The sequence below is a fragment of the Anas acuta genome, chromosome 3, assembly GCF_963932015.1.
Source record: "Anas acuta chromosome 3, bAnaAcu1.1, whole genome shotgun sequence".
In the NCBI taxonomy this organism is placed as follows: domain Eukaryota; kingdom Metazoa; phylum Chordata; class Aves; order Anseriformes; family Anatidae; genus Anas; species Anas acuta.
Window position 1 is genome coordinate 19825952 of NC_088981.1, and position 16573 is coordinate 19842524.

Sequence of the window (16573 nt, forward strand, 5' to 3'; positions counted from 1 at the left end):
ACTAGAACAGCAGAAATAAAGTAATCTTCTAGGCAACAAGTTTTACAGGCTTCTTTCTCTTGAAAATAATAAGCTAGACAGTGCATCTCCACACAGTAAATCCAGTGAAAGGAAACCTCTGCAAGGACTGCTTTACAGATACTTTCTTTTGTATGACCGCAATGGACTGCCCAAGCACGAAGGGCCATCCTGTACAGCTGAAGCACTTGGGATCTAATAATTGATCTTTCTTCTCCCCACAGATTCCTTCTATCCCAAAGCACAGTAAATATTTACATTTTAATTATTCACTAACAGTGATTCTGGGAGTGTAGAACACTCACTTTTTCTGAGACTCACCAGAAAATTCATCCTTTCACAATAACTGTTTTGTGTACCCTCCCAAATCCATTAATCCTCTACTGCTGAACATCCAACCATGTGTTCCCCACAACCCTTCTCTCATTTTTAAAAGCACCTTCAAGCAACTCACTGCCCTACTCTAACCTTTTGCCCTGTTCCCCAAATCAGCAAGTTACTTCTGTAAACCAATTTTGTTTCCTCCACAGCTTTGCCCCACACAAGCCACCATATGCTTTTCTGTTTTCAAGTACAGGTAATGTCTACATAACACCTTCTTCCCTAATGCCCGTTCTCTACACAACATTTTCTAATCCATCCTCTGGCCTCCAACCCTTTCATTACATCATCTGTACCAAATCGATTTTGTTTTCATCAACTGATTATCAACACCTTCTGAAGATTTTCAGTCAAATCACTGCTCCTAGCCTTCATTTTCCTTTAGACCTTCTTTAACTCTCTATTCCATAGCTGCTTTACCAGGCAGCCCTTTCTACCCTCTTCTGCCCATATCATTAAGCAACAAGCATACTGCTCAACCTTGAGCGTTCAACTCTCACAGCTCTTGCCCCAAGCCTTCTTTCAGCAAAACATGATTCCACATCTTCTGCCAAATTTTCATTCCATTCTAGCTCTGCACTTCCTCCCCTTCTCCCTGTTTGGGCTCAGTTACAGTCAATGTCTTCAGCACAGCCCCCAGGGAACAGCAGAGCAGCCAGACTGCGCCTTCCCATTAGGAGAAGGGGTCAAACAACCAGCAAAAATTCTGTGAAGAAACTTGCACTTGAAACCTGACAGAAGTGACAGCCCCCATTTCAACTGTCAGATTCATCAAAAGACGTATTTATTCTGAAAATTCTTTACTTATTTTCAGAAATTGATTTCCAGTGCTTTCTTTAAAAAAAAATTGACACCGAGTTGGCATATTCATATTGATAAATTGGAAATTTATATTTGGATTTGTCTCAGAGTTCCATAGTTACATGGTTTTCTGAAGACAGATGAACCAGGTATGAGAATGAGGACTGCACTGTACAGTATAAGCATAATCATTTCTTCCCTTAACGTGTTCAAATTCTGCTTTTTCTTCCTGTAAAGCTGTTTCACAGTTCTCATTCCTCTTTCTCTTGGCTTTACCATCTATTTTGCCTAACAACCTGTACTTGGAGAGGAACCCTTCATCAGGGAGTGTAGTGATAGGACAAAGTTTTAGTCTTTAAATAAAAAAAAAAAAAAAAAATAGGCTTTAAATTTTTTTAAAAAGTAGATTTAGATAAGGAAGAAATTCTTTACTGTGAGGGTGCTGAGGCACTTGAACAAGTTGCCCAGAGAAGCTGTGGATGCCCCATCCTTGGGAGTGTTCAAGGCCAGGCTGGATGGGGCTTTGGGCAGCCATGGCAGGAGGTTTGGAACCAGATGGTCTTTAAGGTCCCCTCCAACCCAAACCATTCTGTGATACAATGATTCCTTTTCTCCTTCAGCTTCTGAAATCACTTCACAGCCCCTCCTGCTGCTTCTTTCAAGCACTACAGTAAATTCACTTGTTTATCATACCCAAGGACATGCTTCTTCCCCAGCCATTTTCATCCTATTTGCTTCTGTAAGGATCTTACCCCTTTCTATTCAAATCTGCTCTTCTGCCAACATCAAATCCTTCAAACCTTTATCTTCTGCCCTCAGAATCTTTATTTCCCATTAGGGTCTTATGCTTTTCAACACATACCTCTCTTCACAGCACACTGTCCTCACCAATTCTCCCATCTTTTGTTTTCCCCATTTCCTTAATCAGCTTCTCTTCCCTGGGATTTTTCCCCCTGATTTTGTCTCCAATTAAGAGTTCTGCGGTAAGGCCTTTTTCTCAAGTGCTCTCCATCTTCTGTAAGTCTTAAGGAATAGACATGGAAGAAAAACTCCAGAGACGTGACACTTATTGCCCTGCTTTGCCCTGCGGCTGGTGTATGCCCCAAGTAAGGGCATGTTAGAGCCTTCAGCAACTACAGAGCAGAGTTATACATCCCCTCTCACCTGTACAGGGCACATTCAAGATCACCCCACCTGGGAGCAGCAATTAAACCCTTCCTGCCACACCAGTGAGACCAGTGATGGTCTCATCACAAGATGGTCTCCATTGCAAGAGCAATGGACACCTGGGAGGATCTGCCCTGTTTCCCTGTGTGCTCCCCTCTAGGAGGAATGGAGGAACTAAGAAACAACCACATCGGTCATAGACCTGTTTTCTTCCCTTCCTCCTAGCCCATTACAGCTCACCTATGCGAGCACACTGCAATATTGACTTCTCAGGTAAGTTTTCCCTTTGAATGATTTCCAGCAATCAAGTCTGACTTTCTCCCCAAGCAGTGAAAGCTCAGGGCTGCCTTGGGAGCAGAGTTCAGCTGATTTCAGGTCCCCTCTCCATTTCAAATCAACATGGAGCAAGAACTGAACCGTCAGTGCTATTTTGCTCTTAAGTTCCGCTGTTTTATATGTGCCATCTTTCAAATGCATGCAGTGCCTGTAGAAGCCACATGCTTTTCTTTAAAGTAGCAATTCCTGTGCTCCTGGCACTTTACTTCAAGAATCATTTTAAAAGTGTGTTGCATTTAAAGAGACAGTGGTCTCCCTAGAGCCACTGAGTTAAACTCGTTATATTTCCACCTGTAAGTGAGGCACATTAACATTATTCATCATCTTAACTCTCTGCTGTTCATTATTCCCAGTTATCATCCACAGGTATTACTTCTGCGGTAACAGCATACACATTTTTGCATCAAGTCATTCTGTGCACTTACTCTATACTGTAAATTCTGAGGAGCATTAGCATCCACTGTAGGATTATGTGCTTCTATAGAATTGTGGGGTAAGTATAGGCTAGTTTAAAATCAAATAAATGGACATCCTTCTCATAATGAAATTCAGATGTTAGATTAAGGGAAGCTATCTGAAAAGGAAACAAAATGGTGAGGAAAACATGAATTCTAATCAGATCTCAGAAGTAACTGCATGTCTATGTCTTAGTTTCCTTATCTGCAAGCTGAGAAGATTGATATTCATTTTAGCAAAGCACTACAAGAAGTACAGGTAAACACAAAATAACTAAGAATTACTAAGCACAGAAAAATTTCTGAACTTAACCTATCAAGTCCATTTTTTTCGCTGAAGTTTAATAAAGTACTTGACTTAGTAGCTCAAACTAGATTTACTTAACAAAAAGGTCTACTGTTAAAACCCAAAAAAACTTTATGACAGCTGTATTCTCCAACAGACTCAGCCCAGAAATGATGGAGGCCAGTCAATAATTAACGTCCTGTGGCAAAACAAAATAATAGCAGGAACCTATGTCTTTATAAAGGTTTCCTACAAGATCAGCTAAAACAAAAATGGTATCAATAACAGGAAAAGACAATCTAATAGTCACAGCACTGAATCATGGATTTGTATGTCCACTGGTGAATATGATCTGAAGGAGAAAGACCAGGAAGTCCTCTAAAACACAGTAAGAGAAGTACAAGGGTGACTGTAGAAGTACTTTTGGTTTTCTCCACAAAGCTCTCAGTGGAGTAGCTCTTAGAGGAAATGTTGATTTAACCTCATTTTAATTTAATCATAAATGCAAATCTAGAAAACATAAGCAAGTCCAGTAGGAGATAAGGACACAGCACAGGAAGTATGTTAGTACAGTCAGAAAGAAAAGGTACAACTAGATGTTGCAGCAGAGCCAATCTGATTGCTGCTGCTCAAATGGGCAGCCCCACTCCACCCAGAAGATGTAGCAGATTGAATCCACTCACCAAGGAGTCAAGTGAGTGCCAAAATTGGGTAGAATGGTATTAGAAAGATGATCACCCACTCTAACCACATCAAGCTTTTAAATAGTCAGTCTGCCTCAAGGAAACATCCTAAATTCTGGATTTGTTTGATTCTTAGTCTCCTTCCAAGGCCAGAATTAGTAATAATTTTTGAACCAGTTTCACAGACTGAGGCATGATTTTTAGGACATTATGCTTCCTCATGTCCTTCTCCTTCCCAGGAGCTGTAGAAGGAAAGAGGCCTCAGAGAATTTTAAGTTTCTACAGGCCACTAAAAAATTAGTAGCTAAGTCAAAGAGTGATAACCAAATTTGTTATACTGCTGTTGGAGAAGGAGGCAGAACTCAGTTACAACACATTTTTCAGCAATACCCAGCCCATCTGTAATTACACACATCTCCTTGACAAGACACAGCACATGATGTCCAGAACCTTAACAGATACATCAGAAGACAGAGGAACAGGGACAGAGTGGGTGCATAATAGGACATCAATAGGAAATAGGAAAAAAAAAGGCAAAAGTGTTCCATTTGTTTTGTGGGAATCAGAACTACTTTACACCATTATCGCTATTGTCATGACCATCCTAATAAATATGCAGAAATGCCAGTGTAATTTTCAGGAGTAAGCAAAAAATGCAAACAATTTGGTACAGCCTCAGTCCAATTTCATCCTCCTTGAAGTCTGAGAAAAGGTAAATGCTAATATCCTATTTTCCTAAAGGGAAATAGAATAAACTGTATGTACATCAATATGTTCAAACCAATGCATCTGAAGACTGAGCAACGCACAGCTTTAGTTGCATCAAAATAGTTGAACCAATGAAGCCAATGCTTATAGAAAAGGCTTAAATAGCAGTCAATGATTCCTTGCACTTTGCACATAACTTTTATTAAATATGATATATGTATATATTTTATTAAAGCTCATTTGCTTAATTCAGTTTTTATAAATTTCATACATTTTTCTGGTAGAATTGGTCCCAGAGCAATGAAAACCACCAGTCTCAAGTGAGAGGTGCTAAATAGCTAGGGGTTTCTATAGCCTCAGCTACACATCTGTAGTCTTAGACAGGGACTGGACAGAGAAGTCTCATCCCATTATGACAGACTGCAAAGGAAAGTGACAGCTGAATTCACAGGAAAAGCCTCAAGACCAATGAGGACACATGACTTGGCTTGGGCCCAAGCAACAGCGTTGAGGCTTAAATCCTCTCATTCAAGGACACCTTGACAAAGACCACACAAATGTCTCTGTGTATTTCAGCATTTGAATATTTAGGATAAAGAGAAGTATTTACCATCATCTTCAACACAATCAATGTTAATTTTTATAAATTTTACCAAGTAACACTAAAGATAACAGCATTATAGCTATATTATATTTATATACAATATAAATATAACAGAATAAAAGAGAAAGTAGCATTGTAAGTCAGGGTAAAAATGACTATTAATCAATCATCTGCATACTTAAAGTGTTCAGTTCACTTCCTAGTAACTAAAATAGAATCCAGAATTCCTTTGCATATACCCTGCTTCTGTTGAAATTAATTTACAGAAGAATGCAATTATTTTTCAATTAATCTTTACAAATTTTCAGAGAACTAATTCTTGAACAAGAACAGAAGCATCCACTTGAAAGTTTGACTTACTAAAAATTAACTCAGCCCTATAAACCTGACTGATAGATGTTTCCTTATTTTTTTTTTCTAAGCATTTTCCTGTACTTTCTGCCTTTTGACACTTTCCTATGCCATACAATTTTTAAACAATTAAAATGATTTTCAGTTTTTAAAATGTTTTTTTTTTTTTTTTTTCATTTTGAAATTTGTCCAATGCTCAGCATATCAATTCAGCATTGCTAGGGCTAGAAAATTAACAAGTCCTTCAGAATACTCATGCATAAGGCAGTGTATTTAGAAGAAAGCAAAACATAATGACTTCAGTAGTCCACCCTGGAATTCTATTAATAGCAGCAGTTGTCATTCTTAATTTCTAGTTTCAGCTAGAGATAATATTAAAATTATATTTAAAGAACCTATTATGCATACTTTTTAGATACATTTCAATTTATAAGCTTGTTTGCAAAGATACGTCCTAGCTGCAGCTCTGAACTTGCCAGCCACCCTGCAAGAATTGAACATTGTTCTGGTAAGGCTTACTACATTTTCAGGAGAAATAGTAAGTGGCATCAAGATTCAAATGAAGAGATGACAGGTTGGGGACTTTTTACCTTTGATAGTTCATTATTTGTCAGTATGCAACAGATCATTTACATCTCATCATTTCTAGTGTTCTGGTATTTTTTCTCTTAAAAAAAATAGGTGAATAAATTGGTGAATAAATTCACTTAGGAAAAACTTCATCAAAGTTTGTTGGCAGCTTTTAATCTTCTTGAACCAGTTTGGATCCAGGTACAATTATTTCTAACTTATATTTACAACCTAAAATAAAGATGTAAAGCTGTTTTAACACTTTTTCCTCCTTTTTGGTGAATGCAAAGAACAGTTTTGGTGATACAAAAAGACAGATATTTAGTTATTAGTAAAAGCATGGGTAACTACTAGAGTTTATCCATGGTCCAGCAAAATTAAGACTTCACTGCCATCATGAGCAGAGCATTAGATTGTTCTTCTAATGGTAGCTGCTAACTACAGGACAGTCTAAGGCCACCCCTCTTATAGTTCTGGCAAGATCATTTTGAAATCACATTTTCCATCATGAAATGTGTCATTAATTTGGTGTATGGATCGAAAGAAATATACTACCAATCCAATATAACTTGCATAATAATGTAAAGTTTATAGTTAAAATTCATCATTATCAGTTTATTTTACAAAGCATGGTGATGTTTGCCTGGATATCAAAAAAAAATGAAGTTTTGGCCTGAAACAACTGCCATTCACAGTTCAGTATTACATGTGTGTCCCATCTTCATTCAAGTTATTTATGTAAGGCTGAAAATCTCTCAAAATTCTTACTCAGAACAGGAGGACATAAAATTGACACCAGTAGCTGTAGCAGTTCTATAGACATTTTGATCCAGAAGTCATGATCCAAGAAGATACGGTTGAGCTCAGAAATCTTATAACAGAAGTGGAATCTGGGGACCTGGCTCAAGTCTTAGAAGTTTCTGGAAGAAACTCACGATATTGACACAGTACCTCCAGTTCACACGAATCAGGACAACACAGACAGCCCAGCAGAAGTTGTTTTATTTTTCTCATTTCAACTGCTGAACTGTAGTGTTTAGTGTCAAAGTAAAATTATGCGTACAGTCAGAGATGTGTTTTCTCATGACAGATTCATAAATTAGTGCAATGGCCACTGAAGGCAGAAATGGCCAAACAACTAAGACCAGAATCAGCTGCTGATGGAAGTTTCAGCTTTTTTACTAGTCAGATATGTATGACTCTTCCCACCTTCCATGTGCTGACCTATAGGAGATACTGTTCCTGCACAGAAATCTTTAGTTTGAAACTTATTCCTGCTGTATAATGCTGAAGTGGAACCCACTTCCATAAAGTGGATTTATAGTATTTTCTGGGCACCTGCTTACAGAAAGAACAAATAGAAGTGAACCGGAGTGAAGTGCCTGCCCCCCCCCCCAAACCAATAACCCATTTTGTCATACATTTCTTCCAGTATCAGGCCTGGCCTCTCTTTTCCTAGCCTCTGGAAAGAGACATTTACTTTTGCCAGTGCTCCTGTGCTCCTTTATATTTGAAAGAGGATGAAACCTCCTTGTACACAAACAAAATAAAAAAGGAACCAACAAGATACAGTGCCTTGTCTTCTCCCTGTTCAATTCACAAACTCCCAGTCTTTTTATTTTGAGCATTTTCTTTAAAGAATTGTTTGTAGAAAGTGCCTGCTAGTCCTCAGTGTTCATGACCAACGTGTCAATCTCTTGTAGTCAAGAACTCTGATTCTTCTCCCTGCCGTTTAAAGTTCCTGAGGGTGTCCACTGATACATCAGGCAAGCCTGAACTAAACCACCAAGAGCAACACATAAAAAGAGCAGAAATAACATGAGGAGCAGGGGCTTGAGGGTGTTTGTTTCATATGAGGCCATGAAGCCATATATTCCTGACTCTAAAAAGCGTATGCAAAACACTACTAGTTTGGTAAGTAGGACACATTTTTACAAATATGAATAAAACACCGAGCAACACAAAATTGACTGGAACCTGTTTGATATGTTAGCCCACAATGACAGCTGACAGTAGTGACAGAGAACTTCAAAGATGCTGAAAACCTTCTTTTTGAAGCTGCAAAGCTTAGCAATAGCTTTATTATATAAACTGTCTCCTACCCCAAGAAAAAAATGTGCACATATTGAAAGCTTATTGACTGTACTGCAAATGAATACGGACCTAGAATATTCATAGTTTGCCAAAATGCTTTAGCCCTGATATAGAAGGCTGAATTATATAAGTAACTCGGTCCATGTTTTCTTGGCCTTTTACTTCTCTTTTGAAAGCCATCAAGGGGAAACAGGTAACAAAAGGTTTTGTGATAAGCAGATCTGCTCAGTGGAAATGATTTTATTTGGATACATGTTTTGCCTCCCTTACTCAGGTATCCTGACTGAGCCAATTTACCTTCATGCAAGTACCACACAGATCAGATAACTTCGTTGTCACCAAATCAAACTGGATGAGGTTGAACCAGAAGACAAGAAATGAAATAATTGCATCATCTAGTATGAAAAACCTTCCAAAAATGCATGTGCAGGACTGCAGCAACAAGCTCATATATTCCTTTTCCACTTGAGCTTAAATGTTAAGCATACTGGTATTCACCAGTACCCTAATTCATAAGAGGAGAATGTTAAGAACCGTGGAATAAGCCTCAACTGAGTGACCGGAGGTAGAGTGAGGTTATAAGAGTTAAATACATGATGAATAGGTTTATATGCCTTTTGTTCTGAGTGCAGATAGAGGGGCTCTCCCGAGGGGTAATTTAGTCCACCTAAATTACGTTCCTTTTGAGATGAATCCAGGGAAGAAGCCAAGCTGCTGATTCTGGTCCTGACTGACTCTCTTCTGAGATCTGTATCTTGAATTCCTCACACGAATACTAATTTGTCAGAGGTATATTTTAATCATATCTATGTTCTAAAACCCTATACCTGTATGAGATTACCTTGTCTCTGAATCAACCAGACAATTCTTTAGTGCATTTTATGTTTAGAAGTTTAATACGGTAATAAATATTAAGAAATTTAGCCAACTATCTGAGACAAAGATAGCTAATTTCCATTAACTTTGGACTACATAGAAACAGTACTTAGCTACAGGATATTTCTTCCTTCCACAGTTGGATAATTTATCACAGAATCTTAAATAATATGAATTCTGTAAGTTCCTAGTATTCCTAATTTAAAACTTATTTTGAATAGTTACAGACTAGCTCTTCATCTAGCATAAAGCCAGCACAGTATTACTATACTCACCAAATCATGTAAACCATATCTGTTGGCTTTGAAGGCTCCTACTCAAATCACAGCTGAAGATGTAGCCCACAAATTAAAATCCACTGAAAAACATTTAAGCCTTCAAACTTGATATTTGCTTGTGTTCATGCTATAAAGCTCAATGACTATAATAGTCATGGAAAATTAACACTGAAGGGGCACAGACTAATTTAGAATGAATTTGTTTTAAACATGGATGAAGACAATTCATTTGCCTGATTGCCTAGAGAAATGAAGTTCTGAAAGATGAAATTGAGGCCAGCTGTTGAGAGAATGGGAAACTCAGATAAAACTGGAGGAATACAAGGGTGAAGACAGGAGTCAGCAATGTGGAGAAAACTGTCCCATTTTTATATGGAAGAAGTCAAGAAAGTTCTTACAAAGAACTGCAAATTAAGTTACTAAAAATTTTCAGCATAAAATATCAGTGTACATAAATTATTTTAAAAATTCTAGTTATGCTTCTGCTTCATAACTACTTAGCAATCTTTCAACTAGACTATCTTTTTTTTTTTTTTTGATTTGCTGCTGAAGCCAGATGTATTCAGCCTCTGGGCAGTGACCAGTCAGTCACCAGGAGACCCCATTTCAGCATCCACATGCACTTCTAAGAGGATTTTGTTTGCATGTAGATTGGTCATGTTATTGCTTCTCTTCTAGATCTTGAGCTTTACTACACATGAATCAGTTCAGGTCTGTTACATATCTTAAAGAAATTGGAGTCGGCTGGCCAGCTATCTGCAACAATAGGAACTGTCTGAGGAACTCAGCTTCCTTTTTGCAGTCTGCATTTACACAAAGCTCATCAAATTGGCTGTGGTCATTATGAGCTTCTAATTAAACCTTTCTAAAGACAAGGTCACAGAAAATTAAAAGGAGAAAAAAGCTTAGCAAAAGTAGCAGCTTGAGCTACCGGAAGCTTGCTTTGGAAAACCCTCAAATACTACAGAGCTTTTAAAACAAAAGCAGAGGCAAGATGCACTCTGCATTAGGCTGGCCTCTTCCAAGTTGGCATAGACAGTACATGCTTCAGATACATTTTTCCCAAAACAAAAATCTTGCAGATATATTGCTAGCTTTCAAATAGGTGTGCAAGTCAACGACATTTTGGTGAAATATATATATTAGAAAGAATACTCATCCACTAATGCATACCAGAACCATAAGGCAGTTGCTTTATATAGTGACATTCTCATAGCACAAACTGGCTGCAATCAAAGAAGATGCTTGACACTTTGGTTAGCAAGCCAACCTAAAAACACAATGTCTGACTAACATATGAAACAGTACCTTAAATCCTGAACGGTGACTTAAGGAATAAAACAGCAAAATAAAACTATGCAGAAGTTAATCACCAGATGGGAGACAAACATCCACACATAGCAGCTAACATCATGAGGAAATCTGAAGGCCAATATGTGCAGACGCTACAGCAGATAAGGTAGGAGCAAGTAATCCTCACAATGAGATAATACAGCTTTCTCATATCATTATGATTTGAAAAATATAGTAACTTCATTTGAAATATCAAAATCTAGTCAGCATAAGCTATAACATTAATATGGTGAGTAAAGAGAATAAATAGTTTTATCCTATTTAATCATAAATTTGGTTTAATGACCTTTATCTGATTATATGAGCAGCCCAAGCAACAATATTAAATAAATAAATAGAATATTAAAAGATTGTTAGCAGATAAGCTGCTTGGAAATATCCAAATTAAATGCAGTTGGGGGAGGGGGGCTATGCTTAATGGTATATACATATTCACAATTCAGATGACTGCACAGGTGCTCCAGCAGAGCCCCAAGCCCATTGCTGAAATCCTGTGAGAAACCTCTCAGTGGCATGCTACTGGGAACTAAAGGGTTTTTCAGGTGAGATGCTAATTTGACCCTTAGTCAGAGTTAGCTTTCTCTTGTGAGAAAACCCAAAAAGCCTTATAACTCAAGGTATTCTTCTTTTCCTCTATACACAATATAATTATACAGTTTCCTAATGTGCTTGAACTTAAGAACAACGACAAGAACAAAAAATCAAAGCCATGTTCTTAAGCTTGTATTAAACAGTAAACAATGTGCTTCTTTTCCCAGGCAGAAGCACATTACTTCACAGACACCTTGTCCAAAGAGTCCTGTATATATATTTTCTCAGCAATACTGCCAGCATGAAAGTACCACAATTCCTTCAATTTTCTCCCCTCTTTACTTTTGTTCCCACCCTGCATTTTCTTAGCTGTGTGCAGCCGCACCTTGACTTTTTTTTTTTTTTTTAAAGCAGAATAACTTCCCAAGCATCACATTAAGCTCCATTGACATATCTGAGCAGGCAAAACACTGAAATCAGTACTTCTACAAAAGACAGACCTTCACCATAAGTCAAGGTGCCTGCTAGCTTTCTAAACAGAGTTGATTAATAAAACAAAAATATATTATATATAAGTTCTCAAATGCAAGTGTTATCCCAGAATGACACTGGCTATATGATCAAGACAGATAGTGTTTTATCCTGGCTTACAGATATATTTGCATCTAGAGTTCAAAATGAATATTTTATCCCATTGGCAAGTATAGAATCCATTTCTTAATGGGAAAAAAAAGTTGCATCCTTGGGTCTACCTTTGTCAAAGATTTATATCTTAGATACAGCACAAAATAAAATATTGGAGAAAAATAAGTGATCCTTAATATGGGCTAAAGCAATACCTTTGACTGACATTTTATCCTTGCAACTTTTCCAAATATAAATACCCTAGAGGTGAGTACTCTACCTTGAATTTTTCCCAGATCCCTGAACTTCAGGTTCCACTCCTGGAGAACTACCTACTCAGATCAAAAAAAGGGAAAGCAACTTCTTTCCTCACCACTTTTCTAGAAGAGCAGAACCAATAAGCACTGCTGAGGCCTCCTGGCAGAGCTCGGCTGGGTGTGCTCAGGAGTAACTATTCTGTTAGAAAAAAACATCAAACCATCACCCTCCCCACCCCCACACTCTCATCCCCAATGGGACACTCATCCTCCACTGCCCCCTAAGAAGTGCTCAGCTGAGGTTCATAATTTGCTGGATAAATATCTAATTTAAGACCAAATGCAAGCCTATACAAGAGTATGTGACGGGTGCATGGTATTTTGCTGAAGAATTTTTGCTTTGCTTAATTGTAGCAATAGGTTTCTGGTAGCAAAACATCTATATTGAAGGTTCAATCTTACACAGCACAAAACATTATCTATGCAGTAGGAACCAGAAAGCATTATGTATTTCACTATACATTTAATCTTGAAGTACCATATTAAAAATTGAATGTCTTCACATTTGTGTATAGTAAGGAAAAATCAGTTCTGATACAGAAAAATGAAACCCAGACTTCTATGAAAAAGCCTGCCCTGCTTTGTCATCCATATGCCTCACTTCCCCTTCCATATCTCTTAAGTCACCCTGACCATAACTTCAGCCTCCTTCCTTGGCTTTTACAGGCAATTTCTCTGAAACATCTTGCCCACGAATTGCCAGTCAACAAGCCAAAGAAATCAACACAGAGCTTCACACTTCCTGTCAGAGAAGACAGTAATTTGAGCTTTTCCATCTGGCTGTTTCATATATTAAAACTTGTCAGAAGTATTTCCAAGATTTCTACCCTCTTCTCTTCCCCCTGCCAGTGGGGGGACACTGGCTTATGAAAGAGAGTAGATGGAAACTGGCACTGTCTTAAGCCTTATAGTTTAAGACAGCCAAGTTTGATTCTTACATACACTGCAAGAGCAGATGTTGAATGCTTTCTAGCCTTTGTGGCCTAGTGAATGTATTTGTTTGGGGAAAATATAAATGACAAATTGACTTTTAGATTAATGGCTACCATATTGGTAATGTACAAATCACTTTTAACAGCCAATATTAACTTGGTAAAGAGAAGCTTGCTAACTGCTCTTTAATTAAGTACACTTAATGACCATAAGGGGATTAGTAGTCTTGTCTGATAATCAATAAGCATGGCAAGATTGCTGCCCCATAGACAGGGGCTAGAGAACAAAATTAATCTCTGCAGATTAGTTCAACTTGGTTTGTTTACTAAGACTTTCAAAATTACTTTGGTTTAATATGTTTATAAAATAAAAAAATGTTTTACAAAATATTTTTTCTCATTTAGCCAGTGATAAAATGGCATGTGTGCTTGCTAAGAAAACACTGTCTTGGGCAGTAGCTAGTGCATATCAGTTCAGAAGAAATTAAAAAATATTGAATACCCATGTTGCAGTCTCCAGAGAAAGCCAGAGACTAAAACATTGAACACAGTGCCTAAAAGACCTGGAGCGAAATGTTGCCCCCACAAAACCACCCCCAAGAACGGGGCAACTCCTCATTGCTACTGCCTGAAGCCCCTGACCTGCATTGCCTTCACCTGCTTGCACATGGGTTTCCCTTCCACCTCTTGTTCAAGTTGAGACCATTACAGCAGCTATGAACAGTTGTGGGAGAACCTGATCAAAATGTCTTTATTCTCAGCATAATGTTTGCTAATAGCAGGTAGCAAACTTTGCAGATGAAACACTGCTTATTTCACATGATCGCTGGAGGTCTCTCCACTCATCTGTAGACACACGCCTACCATGATCTACCATGGTCTTTCTTAGCTCCTTGGAGAAACATACCATCTTCCCTCTTCTGCCCTCCACAAAATCAATTTGTTTCAGGCCCCAGCAGTGCCAGATCTGCCCAGCTCAACCTATTAAATCTACTTATTCTGCCCATCACCACCAGCTCACCTTTCCATAGACAGAATTCCCCTCCCTGAAGAGGGCCTAATGGTCCTTGTAGCACTACAGATGTGCACCCTTGGTACCCCAGCCCTTCTGCTCAAGGAGAGCACTTCAACACTTGTCCTGCTCACAGTTTCTCCTTAATAAGTGACAGCTAAAAGCAAGCTGAAAATGTTGTGCCCTTTTAAAAGGAAAATAAATAAATAAACACATAAAATGAAATACAGATGATTTATGTTTTTTTTTTTGTTTGTTTGTTTTTTTTTTTTTTTTTTTTTTCTGGTTATTTTTGTGTACAGAAGTGCATTTCTGCTCAGAGATTAATGGACAAAGAGAAGGTGTTACAAGCTGATCATCACTTAGGACATCAATCCAGAGACTCTGGCTATACTTAGCTACCTCCTCTGGATAAAGCATGGCAATGTTTTCTTTTCCATACACTTGGAAAGTAGCAGGGAGCTTTCTGGAGAAAGAAACACAGAGGAAAGATTTTTCTCTTTAAGGTCTCTTTGTGTTCACCCCAAGAGGTATTCCTCAGCCCAATCCAAAGACTGATGCCTCCAGTTTGAGGGCTGATGTTCTAGAGAGTCAGAAGTCAATAAGCACTGCACTGAAATAACACTGGCATTCCTCACTTTCCATAAGCATAAAATGCAAAGAACAGCCCAAAATGGTAGAACTGTACTCCATTCAAATGGCCTTCTTTCAGGAACATACATCTGTATGTTTACATTTTAGTGAATTCATGTAACAAATTCAGGGAAATAAGAAATTATGGTTAGGAGTGGTTTCTAAACAGCGTCTTTGTTTCTTCCCTTTTCTCCGAAAATGAAGCTCCTCACTAGTTCTTTTAGTTCAAGTGTCATGCGTGTAGCAAATCAAGGAGCTTAATTGTAAAATAGAAGCTTAATTGTAAAATAAGACATGTATATGCTATATTGACCCTTATGCTACCACAGCCATAGGGATATTAAAATTGATTTCCAACAAACTGAGGCCTTCTGCTTTCTAATCCTGTGTCCCACAAATATATATTAACCTGACTCCCTAAACAGTGGTAATTAGATTCCAAAAATAGCTGCTCATATAGAAAGCAGAACATAAAAGTTCAGCCTGCCTTCACACGGCTCAACATCAGCTGACAAAGCGCAAAGAACAGCTTGCATGCTGACCAGCATGAAGCTTTGTTGTTCTCAGTTTACAGGAAAGCCTTCAAGCTTGATTCAGCACTTGCCTGGTATAGAGCAACCCAAGCAGGGTCCTCTTGCTATTATTTGTACCCGCCCATCATGTTTTTCCTTAACTACATCTTACCCTCCATGCCATATTTTGGTTTCCAAGCCCTTCAGATCAGAGATGCTTTAATTGTACATGCTTATGAAGTGCTTCATCACCTTCACAGTCCGAAGAGTGATAAGCCACACTGGCTTCAGTGTACCCAGGCTTCTCATCACATTTAAAACAACCCACCAACCTGGCACCTCAGGAGTGGCTCCTCCTAACACACACTTCAACATCACCTGGCCAAGGCAGGACAGAAGCTGTTTTAGCCCAAACCAGAGCTCACACGCAAGCTCTATCACAAAGCTGACTCACCCTAGGAGAAGGGCAGCTCTGCAATTTCCACCTCAAATACACAGGGATTAGCTCCTCCTACCCAGGCCTACTTGTCCTGGGGCATCACTCACAGCTGAGGGTGAAATGGGAAGCCCCTGGCAGCCTCAGCTGTGTGCAGGTGCGAACCAGGACCCAGGCAGCCTGGCCACCTCCTGAGGCAGCCCAGCTCACACCAGCCTTTGCTCAGGGCAGTGCTGAAGGAGAAAATGGGAGCCAGGGCACTGCAGCTCTCCACGGCCCCCAGCGCACCCTGCCACTCAGACACAGTGTTGATCTGCAAGGCGATTGACTGGATAGAGCAGTCACTCAATCACAAAATGAAAGTGCAAGGTCCTTGTTCTTCTGTTACACTGCCTCTTTGTCCTAGTAACTGTCTGCTATCTCTGTAGCCTTGTGAGCTCAGCCCTTGTTCTGTGCTGACTTAGAAATAATAATAATAAAATAATAAATGAATGTAACTGTATTGACTCCAAGATGGTTACGCTGTTAAAAAACGGACATAACAAGAGGACCAGTTGGCATCTTTATCTTCTTTGCCTGATGAGTTTTGTATTTCTACACGTATTCCTTCTCTCT

At 38.7% G+C, this 16573-nt stretch overlaps 1 protein-coding gene across 2 annotated transcripts in view; it reads right to left on the minus strand.

Annotated features, from left to right (window-relative positions):
- The window catches only part of USH2A (usherin), a 404558-nt gene extending 388401 nt beyond the window's left edge, over positions 1 to 16157 (minus strand). The window contains exon 1 of one of the 2 annotated variants that reach the window (XM_068675985.1): positions 12397 to 12609. The gene's annotated coding sequence lies outside the window, so the exon portion shown is untranslated. Of the gene's footprint in view, positions 1 to 12396; positions 12610 to 15854 lie in introns of those variants that run through there. The other variant, XM_068675984.1, reaches the window with a different exon arrangement.
- Positions 16158 to 16573: the final 416 nt, after the last annotated feature.